Consider the following 20,135-nt stretch of genomic DNA (forward strand, 5'->3'; position numbering starts at 1 on the left):
AAGCGCGCGTATTATTGGTGATTTTTTGGGCGATTTTAGCGGTACCTGCTGGCAACTTTCAGCGACTTTTAGGGTGCTCGTAGCGACATCAGCGGCAGATCGTCTAGTCACTCTGGGTATCAGTTTAAGTATGTGGTTGTTAGTGCGAAAAGAGATTTTCTATTTCTTGTTTTATGAGTTAATTTTATATGCTATAGTTACAACAAATGCTAAAAATTTTTTTTTGCACCATTATTAAATCCATAGTTGACTTACCATCAAGAAATAGTAAAAGATATTTGTTCTGTTTACAAACAACCGCATACTTACACAAACTTGAGTTTGGGAAATGTTAATGCTGCTGTGACTATTCTTGAGCTTTTTCTCCATATAAATTTATTGTATTTACCATGTTGTCACCATGTTTATAAGCTTATTTTCACGTCCGTCTTTGAATTAAAATTTCATGGAACTAAAGGACCAGATAACCAATTATTTAAAAGACTTCGTGATGTGTGGCTTAATTTAGATCCAGAAACATATTATGATGAGGTTATAGATCTGCATTCATCAATATTCCTGCGAAAAAAGGAAGTCATAAATTATTTTTAGGAAATTATTATTATAGAAAATTAATTATTAAAAGAAGCCAAAAGATATTGAAAACAACGTGAATCTTGTAATGACTACAAGAAAATACTTAAACTATATAAAGTTTTTTTAGAAGTATCTCAAGAATATTTCAAGTTCCATGAACCTGGAGCCTATTGCTATAATATATGGATGTCTAAATCTATTAACTCGATAAAATATATTTATTTTGTAGATTCCCTCACATCAGTGCTGTTGAATAGACAAAACTCTTTGATGTTTGTTTTTTCATTATTTTTGTGTATGCAGAAACCTGGTTTCCAGCTCGAAGCGGTATACAAGCTCCAAATAATGACTTAAAATTTATCAAATAGCTTTATGATTATGCTAATGTCGATGCTTTCGTATCCAATGCTTGTGTATCCCTTATCAGATATCAAAAAGCAATGATGGTGCTTCTCCCCGAGATAAATGCAATGTCTTCTTTAATGATGACTTATCTCTTACAGTCAAGCGTCAGATGGTTTTATCGTTAGAAAAAAATAGAGGTTTCGATCACGTATCGCAAAAACTTTATAATTAACTAGCAGCCCCCCGTCTCGGCTTCGTCCAAGACTTACTAAATGGAACACCGTCGTGTGTTGACATGTAATGTGAAACGTTTTCAGTTAGAAATTTTACATTTATTCCTAACACTTCTCAGAACAAAAATCTTCTTACTAAAAACATATTTGTTCGTAATCCATACAGTTTATTTGGTCAAACAATCTGTAAAAATTAAAAAAAATATAATTATGCTGAAAAGTATCGTGCGTTCCTTATGATATAAAATAATCGTTGGACATAAGGAGCAGTTGATTATCAGTTTCTCCCGTGTAATTTTTGAAAAGGGCTATTTTTTTAAGATGTTAAGATTTTAAAAGCCCAAAAATATATATTAAAAAAAATATTTTTCTCTTATCTCACAACTTTATTACCAGAGCAAGAAAGTCCTGGAGCTTAATCTCTACTTTTCTTATTGCCACAAAAATACAAGTATATCTTCTTATTTAAAAATCTGAATTTAGATCTTTAAAGATTTGAGAGATGACTGTGAGGGTAAAATGAAAAGCTGATCTCTTACGTAATGGATTCTTTATTTGTCGACTTTGAGGCTGCTGTTCCAATCTCGATAAATTTTCTGCGTCAGTTTCTTGACGCCTAAAATTGTATTCATTAGATACATTTGAATTTTTCCTTCCAATTCACCCTCTTGCGACTTTTGTGACCCCTAAAGGTTATTTTCTGTCAATTTTGTTAAGTTTTAATAAATTTGTTGGTAAGGTAGTTGGACGTCCGATTGCCCTAAAAAAAACCAGTGACTTTTTTAAGTAACCTTTTCTTGACTAAAGTTTACAGCAAATGTGACTGCCTGGATACCTCAGGGTGATCTACTCTGGCCTGCTATTGAAGAACTAGACTAACCGGGAGAAGAATTACAAAGTCCGAGGCATTAGGGCTAGTTGCAGTGCTCTTTTCCAAAATCTCCTGGCATAACGTCGAAGACGTTGGTATCTAAAGCACCTTTTTTTTGCAGACTCAGTTGTTTTGATGATCTAAGGTGGAGAGATTAGTAGAGATTGGTTCGTGATGCTTGCCCGTTTGAGACTCTCGTTGGCTCAAGTTGTTTTTTCCTTCATAGCTGTTAGGTACGCCCAGTGCAGACCTTGGAGAGGATTGGTAATTCCTGGTTACATGGTTGGAGTCGAGGGGGTAATATAGGGTAGTCGGTCACCAGGGTTCCCAGCCTTGCGACGAACAACTCTGCTCGTGACGTCTGCTAGTAAATGACTAACTTGGTTTAATAGTGGCCGGCTTTACGTAGTCTTTTAGTCGACGAATAATGTTTTCGGAAATGCTAGTAAGAATGTATTTGTAGACATGGTAGTTTAAATGTAGGTGGCCCTTAAAATAACCGATGAGATGGAAGGTTAAGTAATGAACGTAAATACTTATATTGGCCCTGAAAAAGGCCAGTGATGAAAGTTCTAGTTATTCCTTATTATTATGCTTGATGATGGAGAGCCAGCTGTGGGTAGCTTGACTCTTACCCTCTGTATGGAGACCGTACATGAGGGAGATATACACCGCTGATCAAAATATATCTCGTATTCAGGTCGTTGCCCGGATAACCACTGCTCGTCGTTAGTCGGGAAAGTGGGCCTGGAGATTACCTTCTCTGTAGGTATGCCGTTGGAACGACCACTAAGAAGTTGGCAGTTGTGGCTGCCCGTACTCTTTAGGGCTGTCTTCCCTGGCTTATATTTGTAGTGAAAATTCTGTGATGGCACTAGGCCAGAAGTATGTGGTACGGCCACATAACTCTGAAGTGTCAGAGCAGTATGTGATCTGGTTAGACACGTCGCCGGGTATTCCAACGGAGACGTTATCGGTTAGAATAAATTTTTCATTAGAGTCACTCATCAATCCTGAAGGTTCCAGGTAAAAGTGAAGACCTATATCACTTTACCTTCGGAAAAAAGCGTCATCGGTAACCAGGATACCAAGCTGCACGACTCTAGCTACATTCTCGATGAACTGCCAGTTGACGATTGCAGAAAAAACTGCGACGCTCCAGCCTATAATAACCACACTTATTTCATTCTGTTGCAGGTAGCTTCAATTTTATGTCGACGCCACCTAGCGGATCCTACTGAACTAAAGTGAAAAGCTGGCGTATTTTTTGAAAACTTTGACCTTATTTATTGCTATTGTTAATAAATTTTTTAAGATAAAAATACTTTAACCATCTAGGAAGTGTCAAGAATCGGTATGCAAAATTTTAGCAAAATCGGTTCAGTAGTTTTTGCGGTTAGCGATTACAACGGTTTTAGTGACTTTGCTTTATATATTTGTAAGATAATATTACTGATCTACAAAATTTAAAAAATTAAGAATTTGATTACTTCATAAGCTCTTTAAAATTTATTTTATTTGACAGATTTATTATTTCTAAAAAAACTTTTTATACACTGATTGTAGGATTTGATCTACTAATAAAAATTGCTTAAACGGCATAGAGATTGTAAAACATCTACGTGTGATAAATGATGCAGTTGAAAGAGCTGTTTAACTTGCTCAAAAATATATAAAGAGGACAAAAGATGAAAAACCGTGGTAGAAAAAATTAAAAAAGCAGAAGAGAAGTGGTATTTAATGAAACATTAAATGTTTTACAGAATTTTCAATAAAAACTTTATTATTCCGTATTTATATGTTCTTATTTAATGTTATTTATTTCCTTTAATTCGTAAAATATTTTTACTATAAAGAAATCACATAAAATAGTTGGGACCGTAAATATTTGTAATTAGTGTAGAAGTCTATGAATTACATTAAATTTCTTTTTTTTAACTATAAAAGTTTCGTTCAAATATTTAGATTCTGTACCATTTAACTTAATAGGCGTCACTAAGAATCGTTTTGAAAGCATATCAGAGCTAAAAAGTCACGTCAATTGTAAAAATAACCTAAAACAGCTGTTACTTTCTGTAAAAGTGTTTCTTACACTACTGAATGTAAATTTTGGTGCTAAATAAGTACAGATCTGAATTTAACGCTTAATTTTACAATAGGATTGCTATTTTCATATAGTTACAAAAATCTAAGCGAGCTTAGAGGGAGCTTTAATGCAAAAAAATGATCAAAAACAGCATTTAGTAACTTAAAAGCCTCTTGTATACTATTAGATGTAAGTTTTGGCTAAAAATAAGTAAAGATTTGTATTCTACCTCAAACTTTACATGAAAAATGTTTCAGATGTAAACTGTTTCAGATTAACTTCAAATGTGGTTGAGTATTAAAGTGGTTAAGGATTTGATTTAGTATAAAATGAGTATGTTAATAAAAAATATGGTTTGTTGTATCAGCACGGCTTACAAAATTTCTTACTTGATTTTTTTTAGTACAATTTTCATTCTCCAGCACAAAAAAAAGATCTAGGGGACGGCGCAGGGAAAAAAAGAATTGGTAAATAACGGATACCTAGTATAATAAAACCAATACTCTAGTATTGCCCTTAGAGTTTTAATGATACCTGAATGCAAATTAGGAATTGCTTAGTTAAATTAACGTGAAAATATCTTAAATTTATAAACCCTAATAGTATTTACAGTTATGCTTGTTACCAAAAAAACAGGTTTCATATGTTAGTACAAGTTCTTTCGATACTTCTTACAGTAGAAATATGTACAAGGACAGGTTTATTTGTAGCGGTAGTATACCTTAAACTATCTTATTGAGTGTAACTATTATTGATGCTAAGTACGTAAAAATCTGATGCTTGGTACGGATTCTTCTGTATCAGTACAGAAACGTAGTTGGCCAGTGGAAGCATTCAGAATGTCTGTAGCTGTACCTACTTGTAACGAATACCCACTAACATGTACAGATATAAATGCATGCATATAATGTATGTTCATTATTTCGCGTATACGCGTATGTGTGTGTGTGTATTTATTGTAATATTAATACATTCATACATCAAATATATATGCCATGTATTTTGTAGAAAAAAGTCTATTTACCTAATGCACTACTTATTTTGAATGGGTATAACGGAATCATTATGAAGAGACAAAAGTATTAGTTGCTTAATAGCTTTGATATTAAAATTAAAAAAACAAAACAACAAGTTTAAAAAATAATCTTAACGTTAACTGATCAATTAATATTAGCTTCATTAAAGAATAACCTACAAAAATGAGAAATAACAATACTATCCGAGTTTCAACATTTCACATTGAAAAAAATTAAATAAAATTCATCCATCCTGTTGGCAGTGGTTGGCCAAAAATTTAAGGGGTTAGGATTTCACCTTTAATCACAACACATAATAAAATATATAGATACGAGTATAACTAAGCAAAATGTTGTGATTAGTACAGTAAGTACTTGCTGTTACTTTTGTGCTGTATAATTACTTTTCACTCGCAAATAACAATTATTAAGCCAAACATATCACGAAACACGTAAACAAAATGTCACAGAGACAATTCCGTACATGCTTGCGTATACGTACATCACTCCACTATATCAGTGCATATACTATGCTCAGTACAGTAGAAAGCCGTGCGCAGTCTATAAATTATAAAGACTATCTATGGTACAAAAAAATTCTGTACTAACGCTATTTAAACTTTTTATTTTAAATTTATAAGCTTTTAAATTTTTTGGTGATGCAGAAAAGTATGTAAAGTATGTATTTGTTTTATTGAATTCTATAAATTAAAGCATTAACAAGAGCGTTTACATAGAAAAAATTCAGTATCGTACATAATACCTTTTTTTTATATTTTTTTTAAATCTCCTACTTAGTAGTGTCATATGCTAAAACTTCTTTGTCTTTACCTTATACATTGTTGTAATTAAAATTATTTACAATATGTCTCTTAACGTAAGGTATCTAGTAATAAACTTGTTATTAATGCATACTATTACGTTTTTCTAAAATAAAGTCTTTAAGTTCCCGTGCTACAATAGGCATACAATCTGATAAATCGCTGAATGCACGCAAATTTGAATTAACACTATACTTTATAAATGTACGTGATTGTATAAATACTACTTTACCTGTTTTTTCTTTGGTTAACGTTAACTTCAGAAACTAGTTGGATTCGTAAATCTGGATATCTTGCAAGTTAACATCGTCCATCATTCAGTACTTTTTAATCTCTGAGATTAAAAATTTAAGCTCGTTTCAACGAGAATTTTCAAACAAAATCTCTTTTTCATCCATCCCCAACATATAAACAATAGGTTCTTAATCATTGTCCAATATTTTCTCGTACGCAAGTTTAACGATACTTTATTCTGTGAATAATTTATTCAATTCTTTGAATTTATAAATGATCCAAATTAGTAATTATTGTTGCTGCTGGTTGCACGCTAACAGTTTTAAAGCTTCTTTTTTTTAGTTTTTTTTTACACGCTCCATTTTTTACATTGTAATGTATAAAGTGTCCAAAAGTTTATCAGAGACTGGCAGTTGCTTTTTGATTGTGTTAATGTATGCTACTTACATTCAAAACAACAGACATATTAAAGGTGATTGGTAGTGGTAAGTGACGTTGGGGCTTTCCAAGAATGTACCATTAAGCATTTTAAATAGTATCACTGAATAAAAAAACATAAATACAAAAATATTAAAATATTGACTGTGATGTTTTTGAAATAATATTTATAGGTCAAATAAGAAACTGCTGATATTTTACTATTTTAAATTTCTTAATTGCTATTAGAAATGCGAAAACTAAAAATTGTAAGCTCATACCATTATGCAGACGAATAGCTTAAAATTTAATTTTATATTAAAGCCATTTTACTACAACAACTTTTTTAGCATTTTATTGGACAGTTACTGCTGTTGTACATCTAAATTCTCTATTTTTTTACATCTTGACAAAATAAAATGCTCAACTACTACCGGTACTTCCACTAAAAAAATGTTAACACTTTGAGTCTTGGGTTAGATAGACACTCACAACAAATAAAAATACGTTACACAATGTTATGCACTGTTGGTTCTGGCCCCTCTGCTTCATGATACATACACTCATGATATGTAAATTTATATCATACACTAAAATTCCATCCTGTAACATTGGCATCTGTGGCTAAGAAAATTAGCACAGCCCCACTGATGAGTCCTGCTGAAAATCTAGGACAAAGCGTATTTACATTTCTTCCTTATTTTCTCTTTTCTTAATACTACTGTTTATAATGGGTCAATACAAATATAAGACGTGTGCATGGAAGAGCTCTATAAAAATATTATTACGATAGCAAATCTTAAATACTTATGTATATTATTTTTCTGACTCACTCCCAACGAATAACTGATCCTAATTTCTGCATCATAAACATTAGAAGATACTTTAGGTAAAAAAGTGTAGACAGAGAAAACTAATGTTGAAATGACAAAAAATTAATGACTTGATAGTACGTTTGCCATTAAAAGCTTTACTTTTTACAAAGCTGATAATTATTTACTTAGGAAGCTATCCCAATATATGATTAGTAAAAATCTTGCACTATCACAGCTTTTACTTCGGCCCAAATAAGTGAATATTGTTCTGTGCTCTTTGAAAAAGCTTTGGTATGAGTTACTCAAACAGATGGACCTTTCCACCGCGTCCAACTAGAGGACTTACATCTTTGATGTTAACGAAAACCAAATCTAATGTGTCTATGAGGCAAAATGCATTATGAGATCTTACTCTTTGCATTATTTCCTCGATGCCATCACTAACAGGTTTGTCTTTTTGCATATATTACAATAAAGATGACAGTCTGCTCAATTGTAGTCGTAGTTGGTAGTAACGCACGTCACTTGATTAGTCTTACGTTGTCACTCTACACATCGTCCGTCTTCATTGCTGTATCACTGTACCAGAATGTACTCGTTAAGTGAGATTATTTTCTGACAACTCTACCTCTGGAACTAGTACATTAATTATTTTATTCGATATTCTAAAGCATTCAGCATACACCCTACCATTATTTTTCGTTGCGATAAAATTATCGAACAAAATACCTTCTCCAAGTTTCCGTAGTGGAGCCCAGCCCACTTTTATTTTTCTGTACGACTCTTTTATATACTTATATGCAAGTTGCTTTGTTTTTGGCACAATTTCAAAACTTTATGAGTCTAGTAGCGGAATTTCAATTTAATTTAATTTAAGTGTATTCTTTTCGGTATTTATCTGGTCATTCTACAACTTAAAAATATCCCATCCTGTAATGTCCCCTACCTCTATAGAAAAGTCATGGGGATCACATACAGGGTACACATAAGATCTTCTAAGTATAATCTTATAGATCCCAAGGTTTGGCAAGCTCCATGCATTATGCCTTTTATTTTTCATTTCTGCCTACCGTTTAACGCTACTTTAAAATCAAGACAATTCTCCTTAGTTATCAAGATTTTTGTGCTCATACCAGCATAAAATGTCGCACCTTCGTTTATTAATATGAGAGCTTCTTAGAATTACTGTAGATGGTGTGTATCCTATCTTATAGGCATTATAGCCATTATAGCCTTTTTATTGCGTCTGGGTTTTATGCATAATTTCTCGTTGTATTTTATGTGGCATGATAAAAAGCGTATCACGTTTCCTTTGCTTGCCAACGAAGTATTCATCAATTCTTTGTCATCGGCATCTACCTCATCTTACTCATCGTGGCATAAGTCTCTGACACCTTATGCTTACTGTTGTTCACACCCGGCTCGTACGCTTTCAAATTTCTCTTGGGAATTTCTTTATTTATTGCGCTGTTATGTTTGACGATTGGTTATCACGTTAAACACCCTGTGCACAATTATCTCTGCGATTATCCTGGTTACAGTACTGGTTTTTTTGCCTGTCACGATAATCATGCTTTCTACGGTCATACCTATTATAATTATGACCTTCTCTTCTGTTACTATAATTATTCTTACGATAGTTAATATTATTATTGTTGGTTGATAATTATTACTGTTGTAATTGTATGTCCTTTCCTTATAGTAAAAGATTGGCAACCATAAAATTACTCTACGAGTAATAGAAGCAGAGACAAACGCAAAAATCTTTATGAAAAATTGGCAACTTATCATAAATTTTTAAATAAATGAAAAAAGTCAGGTTCTTATTCAGATAAAACTATTTTCTTTGTATTCTTGAAAAAAATTCTGGAGGGAAATAACAAATTTTTTTTTCACTGAAAGACATGAGATTGAATCAAATTTTTTTTCGGGCAATCAACTAAACAGCTACTTTGACAGCCAGTGAAATCGCGCATGGTGCAAGAGCGTGGGGTGCGGGAAGCGGAAGGACACTAATACGTTCTATAACACTGCTTCTTTACCTGAAAATAAAAAAAGGCGCTGACGTGCCGTTGACAAATCTCATTCACATACGTCACCTTTGTCTCTTTTATACTTTGAGTTTCTTCTCTTTAAAAGAAGAATTGGTGTAAAAGTTGTTCCGTTCTGTGAGGAAAAATATTAAACTAACACTAACAAGTACCTTCAACTCTTTTTTTATTTCATTATTTAACACTTATACACAGTATCTCCTTACTTTATACATGACACCACGCTTCACATCGTCCTCTGGACTACGCTGCAGCGACTTCACCAGGCACTGCACGAGCCGCAAGCGCCTGTCCATCACATCCTGCTTGTCCTGGACCAGGAAGATCTTTTGCTCGTTATACATCTGCGCTGACACACACACACACCTTTAATCCGTCCCCAACCCTCTACTCTACTGTATCCTGTCTCTTCCTCTCTCTGCCCTGCTCGCCCTCACTCTCTTTCTCTCTCTTGTCCTGGACTTAACTCTCGTCGTCCTGATTTTTTCCCCCTCCTCTTTAACTTTCTCTCTTTCTCTCTATCTACGGTACATTCTCTCTTTTTCTCTCTCCTTCTCAGTAACAGTAGTTTTTAACAGTAAATTATACGATGCACATACATGTAGTCACGATTATACACATGCTCAAATTGTATGGAAAAATCTTGATATCATAATTCCTGGACAATATTCAGGTCTTTACTTAAAAACTAGTGTTTTTTGTTAATATAAGTGTTTAAAAACTTGAGAAATAATTTCTTCAAGGTTTGTAAAGTATATCCTGCTCACTATTTAATTAATTCAGGCCTAACTTGAGATGCCATGTTAAAGAAAATAAAAAAAAACTTTGTCTATAGTTTTATCAATTTTGCTTTCGATATAAAACAAACAATTTTTTCATATTTCACTAGAACTTTTTACTGACATAGATATGTTAGTGTTTATTAAAAAAGACATACGAGATAGAATAAGCTAGTACTGCTCTACATATGCTGAAGCTAATAATCACAAAATAGAAAGTTATGAAAAAGGTAAAACAAAAAGACATGTAGCATATTCTGACGTCGATCATTTGTATGGCTGAGAAATAACCCAAAAACTTCCTAATGGTAGATTTCAGTGCGTCAAAAATGTTGAGCTACAACCTTATAATTTTTTATATTAATGGCAACGAAAGTGCTAACTGACGTTTTTTTTAAATGCACTTAGAGTGTCCAGAGAAGCTCTTCGATTTAAATAACGGTTCTTTATTTTGTTTCAAACAAAGTGTAGCTTTTAATTCAAGTCAGTCTAAATAAATGATAACATTGAATAATGAGCACAAGTATAAACTTTCTAATAAAACCCTCAAGCAAACAAAAAACTATGGATTATGATTGACAAAAATGTATCAAGACTTACAATTATCCTAAAGTTCATGGCTTAAAAAAAATATTGCGCTCATTATAAATAAGAGACAAAAGGATATTAATAAATCTGAAAGAATGCTTTTGAAGCCATTTTTAATGCTGTTTTCTGGAAAATCAATGAGAAACGGAAAAAAGGATATTAATGTCAAACTTTTTAATAACTGGAATGGATGCTATGATGTAGTTGTGTACATAGCAAAGCAAAATTTTTATAGCAGTGATATTTTTGATTAAAATTTTGTAGCCGTTCAGCAGGAGCGTACATAAGTAATAATGTTAAGCCTATATACATTGGGTTAAATTTCTAGGTCTTATTTAAGATACTTGTGCATCGATTTTACTACAAATATATGCTCTCCAAACTCCAGAATAATCTTGAACCCTTATACGCTCATACAGACAGTCCGATGTATAAGATAACAAACTATGGTATTTATAAATAATAAAATTTGGTAATAATAAATTTGAGATTTCAGGTTATTCAGAAAGTGATTGGTTTTTCAATGCCGTTCAAAAATAAAAAAGGTTGTTGAGTTTATAAAAAGTAAGTGCAATGAGAATATTTCATTGATATTTATTGGGCTTAAAAGTAAAATGTATAGCAGTCTCATGAAAAAAAAAAATGTAATCAAGAAATTAAAAATTTCACAAAGTAACGTTGTTAAAGCAACCATCGATTTCAATAACTACACGGAGTGTTCTCGTATTTAGATTATAAACATTCATCAAGAGAGAATTAATATAAGATCACGTCATTATAAGCTGTACACTGACAAGGATACCTTCCCAACCTACCATCACCAATTTTAATAATCTTTGTGTACGTTACAACATTAAAAAAAAAATATAACGCATATTCGTTTAACGGCTGATATTTACTTTCAAGGGATAACGTTTACCCCTGACAACCACCTCGAAAAATTATTTTTTTAACATATCACTGCATAAAAAAAAATTTTTTAAATTAAGTCACTACGAAAAGATACCTCATAAGTAGGTGCTCCTCTGAATATAACTTTAACATCAAAGTGTTAAAACCCTTTTTTCTACAGAGGTTAAAGTTCATTTTTTTTCTGCTATTTATTAATCAAAAATTGTATAGTAGAGGCAAAGTGGGTTAGAAAAAGTATTTGTGATAAGAAAATAAAAAACTAAAATTGACTTATTTCAGGGTTTTTTAAAGAAACAATTTTTTTGAGGGTTATGTTACCCCTTTCATCTAATTCTACCAAAGACAAATAGGGATAATCCACCCTATCCTGGTTACAGTGTGTCTAATAATTATTTGTTCTGTTATCTGTACCATAGATAACTAAGCTTCACTTAATCTCTATTCCTTTACCTCAAAAACCTAAGAAACCATAGAAACCATACCTATGAAATTACGAGCAGTTAAGCCCATGAAACCTTGGCCACGTAAGCCCGTAAGAATTTTTATACATTATTTTTTTAACAAAATACATCCTATGTTTTAAGCTAGCTATGTCTACAAAAATCGATTTCTTAACTTCAAACCCACGCAACCCCCAAAAAACTTTCCCTACTAAACCACAAGCAGGCTAAATAAACTGATCCACAGCATGTTTCTCAATTATTTTGTCTATTATAAAATATATCTCATATTATAAGCATTGGCCACGTAAGCACGTAAAAGTTTTTTGATATTATTTTTTTAACAAAATGTATCCTATATTACAAGCGATCTGTGTCTAGAGAAATCCATTCCTCAACTTCTAACCCACCTAACCCCCTAAAAACATCTCCTACCAAACCACAAGCAGGCAAAGCAAACTGATCTCTTCCACAGCATGTTTATTAATAATTTTTTTGTTATAAAATATTTTTCGCATCATTAGCAAACTATATTAGCTCACCAAGCTACTCTTAAGCTTTAATCGTTAAAAATAAAAAAAAAATTTTTTTTTAAATAGCAAGCAGGCTTATCTATGTTAACCTGGCCGTAGCAAGTTTAGAAAAAATTTTTTTATTTAATTATTACATCTTACATAGTATGGAATTTATAACAGCAAACTATTGTACACTTAGCCCATTAAATCCCTAAAAAATACTCTTACGAACCCACGTGCAGGCTACAATCTTAAACCTCGACTACAGCGCTTTTATTACTTATTTCATCTGGAAATGAGTGTTGTATTAATATCTGGGACTAAGAAAATTACGTCTTAAAATAAGTATCTTGTGTTTAACGTTATTGAGTTATTCTTAAGCCAACGTTATTTGCAGTTATTCTTAAAAAAGCTATATTTTAGACTAACTCAAAAATAAGAATGTATTATTTAATGTAGTTTTCACTGTAATAATAATCTTTAAACAATTGCTGATAAGATAAAAACTTTTCTGCAGCAGCTACATCGCATTATTATAATATTCTGACATTCATGCTCATAGCAGTTGAAATTATGAGATTCTCACTAAATAAAGTCAACAGGGTTATTAGTTTTATCTAAATTTTGAGGAATAAAGCCGCTTATTTACGAGAAATACTTAAAAAATTTCCGTATATCTCGGTGAACTAAGCTGGTTGCATAACACTGATAATACTGTTGTAACGTTATTTCTCAAATATAAATTAAACTTTTTATCCATCAGCATTATTTAATCTGAAAATTGCCACTAAACACTTTTTCAAACTCTTCAACCTTATTTGCATGAGGTTGCATTTTCCCTGATTTTTCAGCAAAAATTTTTTGAATGTTAATAATTTTATTCATTTGTATCCTTTCCTTTAATACCTTATCATATAATGGTAACTCGACGATTTAATTTAAAAAATAGATTAAAGATCAATATTTACATGAAATACTTTATTCAACTGAGCTGAGGAGTGCTGTGAAATAAATAAATTTTGGCTATAGACAATTCTTTTGTACTGTTGCATTACTCTACATAAAAATAATCTTACCTGTAGATAACTTTTAACATGTTGATGCTTTTACATGCATTATATTTTGTTTTACTAAAGTTGATTGTACTATGTGACCAAATTGATCAGTTTTTCGTGTAAATGCTTAAAAAAGTAGTAATAAGAATTTTTTTACAGCTGATGTAGTTAGTTAGGCTGTGTAACTGTGCATTGTCAATCAATCTCAAGGTACCAACCATAGAACTTGTTTTTCCATTACTATCACTAATGTCCTTTCGAAATTAATTTTCATAAGAAAACCAGTCTTATTAAAGTTATGAATCTTGGCCATTCCGATTCTTAACGTACACAATTTAACACTAGCAACAAAAGCTGAACTAATACCTTGAAGCTCTAGAGCAGCTTTCATTTATGTTCTAGAAATGGATTTGCTTATATTTCTGGACAATATTCTATAAGCTAATTGGCACTTTACTACCCCATTTAAATTGCCTTAAATTATACATTTTCTTAGCACAATTCTGTTTTTTGCGTGTAGCGCCTAAAGCTGCCTTACACTTGCCTAAGATATCCTAATAAATTTGGGCAATTTTTCTTGATCATGACTACCTTTTTTTATTGTATTTTCCTGAAGACAATCTTAACCTATGAGTGAAACTTTATTAAAACTGTTAGCAAAAAATTATGATTTTCAATTATTCCCATTTTTGCTGCCCCTCTTATATCCCATAGCATTTTTATTATATTTAAGTATGACTTATTTTACATAATATTAATCATGATTTAATTATAAAAGTTTTAAATAAGAAGTGTTACGTTCTACTTAATTTCGATTTATTTTGGTCTCAGAATCCTTTAATTTTTAAATAAAATAAAATACTCCTTCGATAATCATCTCCTTATCACTAAACTTGCGTGCTGGGCCTAAAATAATTCATTATAAATTCACTCAAAATCTAGTTTCATTAAAATAAATAACACTGCTTGAAACTAAAAATCTAAAAAATATACTCAAAAGAAATCGAATACGTTCGCAGTGCAAGTCTTACTAATAAAATAAGAAATTAAAGATCTTAATATAAATAAAAATTTTTATTGTAGTTGTAAAAATAAACAAAACAAATTTAGTCAAATTCAAAGAATAATATATATATATATAACGCAATAAATAATGAGAAAAATATAACAAATAAAAACGATAATAGTCATGATGATGAAGATTATAATGATAATAATTAAAATAATGATAATAAGATTGTTAATTATAATGAAAATGATGATAACAAGGATAAAATACATGATAATAATGACGATAAAGATAAAAATGATGGTGATGAAAATAATGATATGATGATGATGATGATAATGATGATTATAATAATGATGATGATGATAATAATATTGATGATAAAAATGATAATAATAATAATAATTACGTAAACAATGTCATAAATATAAAAAAGACTATAATGATGATGACAAACACAATGAGGATAATAATAACGATGATAATTGTAATATTAATAATATCAATAAAAATAGTGATGTTTATGATAATTTAAATAACTATTATTAAAATAATATTAAAAATAATAATAATTATTATGACAATAATTATGACGATACTGCTAATAATAGAAGAGAAAAAAATAATAATAATCATAATAATAACGATAAGATTAATAATAGTAAAAATAAAAATAATGATGACAATGAAAAAAAGTATAATGATACCGACAGTAGTAAAGTTAATAATGTAAAAATAAAAAAAATGATTAGGAAAATAAAAATTATGATACTTATAACGATAATAAAATTATAATAAAAATAACAATGATAAAGATAAAGGCAATAATGATTATAATGATAATAGGCATCATAAGGATATTGACGTTAATGATAATAAAACTGATAATAATGATATAAGTAATCATATTATTATTATCTTAATTATTATGATTTATATTATCATAAATATTAATAATAAATATTATGATAACAATAAGAATGGTATTGACAGAAAGCTTGAAGTTTGTTACAATAATAATCATAATAATAATAATAATTATAATTTTAATAATAATAGTAATAATAATAGTAACAATAATTTTAGTAGAAAGAATCTGACAACAACAGTGAGCTTAAAAAAAATGATATTAATGATGATGAAAATGATGATAATAATAAAGAAAATAATAATGATGATGATTAAGATGATGATAATGATGATTATAATGGTGATAATGATGATAATAATAATGAAAATGATCGCAATAATGATAATGATGATAATGATAAAGATGATAATAAAGATGATAATGATGAAGATAATGATAATGATGATGACTATGACGATGGTGATGATAATGATAATAAGGATGATGAAAATGGTGATGATGATTACGATTGTGTTGATGATTGTGATAATGATGATAATGATAATGATGATGATGGTCATAATAATAAATTGTCTGATAGGTGTTATAACAATAATCACGTTTTTTTTATTGATCAGAAAAGTGATTGTGTAACAATAGTTGTCGAACAATTTTTAATATATGTTTTAAATTGATTTTTGAAAAGGCATATTAATACTGACGTAGTCGTTTACAATTTATGATTTGTTTTTATAAAAAATATTCTAGTTTTAACAAAAGTTTTATTTATAAGTAAAAGTGAATGTTATTGTTCATTCTTTTTGTGAAAAACCCACGTTAGTTGTAGTGCTTGTATTAATTTAATGCAAGCCAGACATTCTATTTATCATGCTAACACCCTAACTTAATGTCTTGGAATCATAAAGTAAATTAAATTGCAGATAATGTTTGCCTTGTAAACTTCATTATTACTCTTTTAAAAGAGCAATTATAAGAGTCGCAAGTTACAAAATCTTTGTTATAAGTTATTTGTAACTGAAAATGAGCAGACTAGTACAACTTATTATTGCACTTCTCGTAAATATTTTTAAATATAAAATTTGTCATTAAAGTTCTAATTTATGCTTTGCATATCGCTTTCGAATTCCAAAGGAATTAAGACTTCTGTTTTAAGGTAGAATACTCACAAATGATAAATTACTATATTTGTATTTATACATATACATAAAAAGTCTGATTTTTTTAAACATAATTTTTCTATTTAATAATTTTTTAGTAGTTTTAAGGGTATTGTCACGTACAGTATGAAAGATACTGCGTGGGATTGGCCTCAGTTATTAGGAGAAGGAAGGAGGGTGAGTGGGATAGAAAAGAGCATAAAAAGGCCCGCAGCAGGAGCCGTCGGGGACTAGCCTTAGAACGCGGGGACTAGAAATAGGGTAGTCACACTAAGCAACTCGGGACTCCCAAGGGCCTTCTCTCAAGGAATAGTTATAAAGTGATTGTCTTAAGTTAACTGACGTTCGTTTTTGAGTACCCCGAACCTCTGGGAGCCCACGTAACAGTTTTGGTGCTAAGTGTGGGGTAGGCTTCGTCACGAAAATAATTTTTTTTTTCTTCTTACCTCTAACCGTAATATTTTGAATTTTTGGGCCACTATCAGGAAGCACACATAGTGCAGTGCAACAACAAGTGCAGAAAATTTAAGGTGGTCACCTGTATCTGCTGGCGAGTAAGGAAGGACAAGGGTCAATAATAATTTTTAAAAGGACCTTCCATAAAGAGGATAACTGACATTGTATTTTCCCTTTTATTTTTTGTGCGTAGTCTGAAATTGACTCACATAAATAAGCTTAAACCACTCTATTAATAATAATTATAAATAAAAAGAGAGCAAATAATGATAATGTCTAACTACGGGGAAGAATAAGATGACAAAGGGGATAATTTGAACGATACGACTTCGACGACACAAGAAGATTCAGATACAATGACGATTAAGCTTGAACACGACCCCGAATCGTATGCACTCTGGAAAAAGATAGATAAGAAAAATCGAGTTCTTATGCTCAGGATATTTTAAAATATAAAGCCAAAGGCTTGTTTTTAGAAAAATCCTAATAAAAAATCAGTAGAGGCAACAAATGAGGCGGCCGTGTTAGATAATATAAGTGTGGGGGTTAAAAATTCAAATTTAAGAGAAAGGAGACAGACAGTACAGTAGGAACTCAACAGTGGCTTAGACGAGCAAAATAATCCCAGAAATGCATCTGAAGGTGCGAGAAGAAAGGAGCGAAATCAAACGCTAGTACAAACTTAGCAGAGATCGGGCAATAAGAATCTCGTGAGACACGTTGACGGCGATAATGAATATAGATTCGGGTAAGGCGCGTATATAACAGAACTAGAGCGTGGAGAAGTGAATCCCAAACAGCCCTATGCCCCACTACCTGACTGAGCATTCCAACCCCCTTTTCACAACAATGCAAATAATGTAATTGTTTAATTACGGCAAAAATAATTAGTTTACACGCTTAAATGGTGAGAGTCAAAATACCATGCTTGATTATTTGCTGGAGCAACCAACAAATCAGCAGAAGAAAAACAGGTTATTAGAAGATAACACAAGAATTCTTACAGCGCTAAAACGCACGACTTCTCCCCTATATGCATCAACGGTCGTCGGAAGACTAACCTTTCTTAAATATGAATTTTAATATTTTATCGCATTTGAACAGCACCGCGAATGGCATACCACTTTGTAACGGAGACCCTGTACAGTTCTCCTTATTCGAGCAAATGATTAGGATTACAAGATCAACAATTCCCGCCCAATTTGAGAAGTATATTATAGGACTCTTAGGGAATTAATTACGGGCATAGCGGCAGATCAGCTCTGCACGTGACTATCGTTATTTAACTCGATTGAGGAGTTTTTGTCGGCTCTTTCACGAAGATTTGGTAGTATGGGAGGGGTAGAGACGCTTTTGGTGGAGCTCAAAACAATCATGCGACAGGAAAACGGATTGATTATGGAATATTGTGGGTGAGTTAAGTGGTCGCATAACCAAATTATGATGGCGCATGAGGCAAACCCGTACTTGATGCAAGCCGAAAAAGATGCGTCAAAAAAGAAATTGGATGGCGAAGCTGTAAGAAAATTTTTATATGGCTTAAGAGCTCTACATAACTGAAATGTAGCAGGTTCCTAGCCAAAAACGTTAGAAGAGGCCATCGAAGCAGCTATGACCGTGGATAATTAATCAAGCCTCCACCGATCAATGACAGGGTATGATGAGAAAGCGGCGTACCATGATTATAGCCGTTGCTACAAAACGATAGGAATTTTGATAGACAAAAAGAAAATTACTATAGAGTTTATTACAATCAAGGAAATCGAAATAAGGTAAGAAAATATAATTACGGTAGTAACAATAATTATTAAAATACTTATGATAAGAATAATAACAATAATGGTAGAAATAATTATAGTAACAGAAAAGAGAGTCATAATTATAGAAGATATGACGACAGGAAGGATAATTATTGTGACAGGCGAAATAATCAGTACTCCTACTAGGATGATTGCAGGGATGATTATAAGGGAAATAAGTATAACAAACAAAATGCGGGGGTTAGCAAATCGAAAACTGAGCATGTAAACTCGCAGGATGTTTGACGTTATCCCCAATTGTCGAACATTAACCAGCAATAAATGAAGAATTTTACGAGAAAGAGTTAAGAGCGTTCGAATAGGGAATGAATAATAGTAAGCATAAGGTATCGGAGACTTATGCCACGATGTGTGTAGATGAGACAGTTTCCGACGGCAAAGAATTGGTGGATACTTCGTCGGGAAACAAGGTAAACAACACATGCTTCTTCTCATGTCACACAGAATATAATGAGGAATTATCTATGGAAACCGAACGCAAAAAAAAAGCTGTAATGAAGCAATGCAAGAGGAAGAGGATAAATGCTAAGGCTGAGAAGAAAAATGAGCAGCAGCTATTTCGCAGGGTAAAAATAAATTCATTTAAGATAGGATATACACTACCTACAGTAATTCTAAGAAGCCTTTACATACATGAAGGTGCGATATTTTATGCCGATATGGGCACAAAAATTTTAATAATTAAGAAGAATTGTCTCGATTTTGGAGGAGCGGTAAGCGGTACGGAAAAATTAAAAAGAAAAGGCGTAATGAACGGAGCTCGCCATACTTTGAGATCTGTAAGATTACCACTAGTAGATTGTATGTGTACCCTACATGTGGTCCCCCATGACTTTTTCATAGAAGCGGAAGGCATTATATAGGATGGGATGTTTTTAAGCTGTATATTGGCCAGATAAATGCTGAAAAGAGTACACTTAGATTAAATGGAATTGAAATTCCACTACTAGAGTCAAAGAGCTTTTAAATTGTGCCGAAAACAAGGCAAGTTTTATATGCGTATGTAGAAGATTCGCACAGAAAAATTAAAGTGGGCTGGGTCCCGTTACAAAAACTTGAAAAGGGCAT

This window comes from Copidosoma floridanum, unplaced genomic scaffold, assembly GCF_036245765.1.
Source record: "Copidosoma floridanum isolate Cflo_tuat_1 unplaced genomic scaffold, Cflo_Japanese_pri ptg000027l, whole genome shotgun sequence".
Taxonomy (NCBI): Eukaryota; Metazoa; Arthropoda; class Insecta; order Hymenoptera; family Encyrtidae; genus Copidosoma; species Copidosoma floridanum.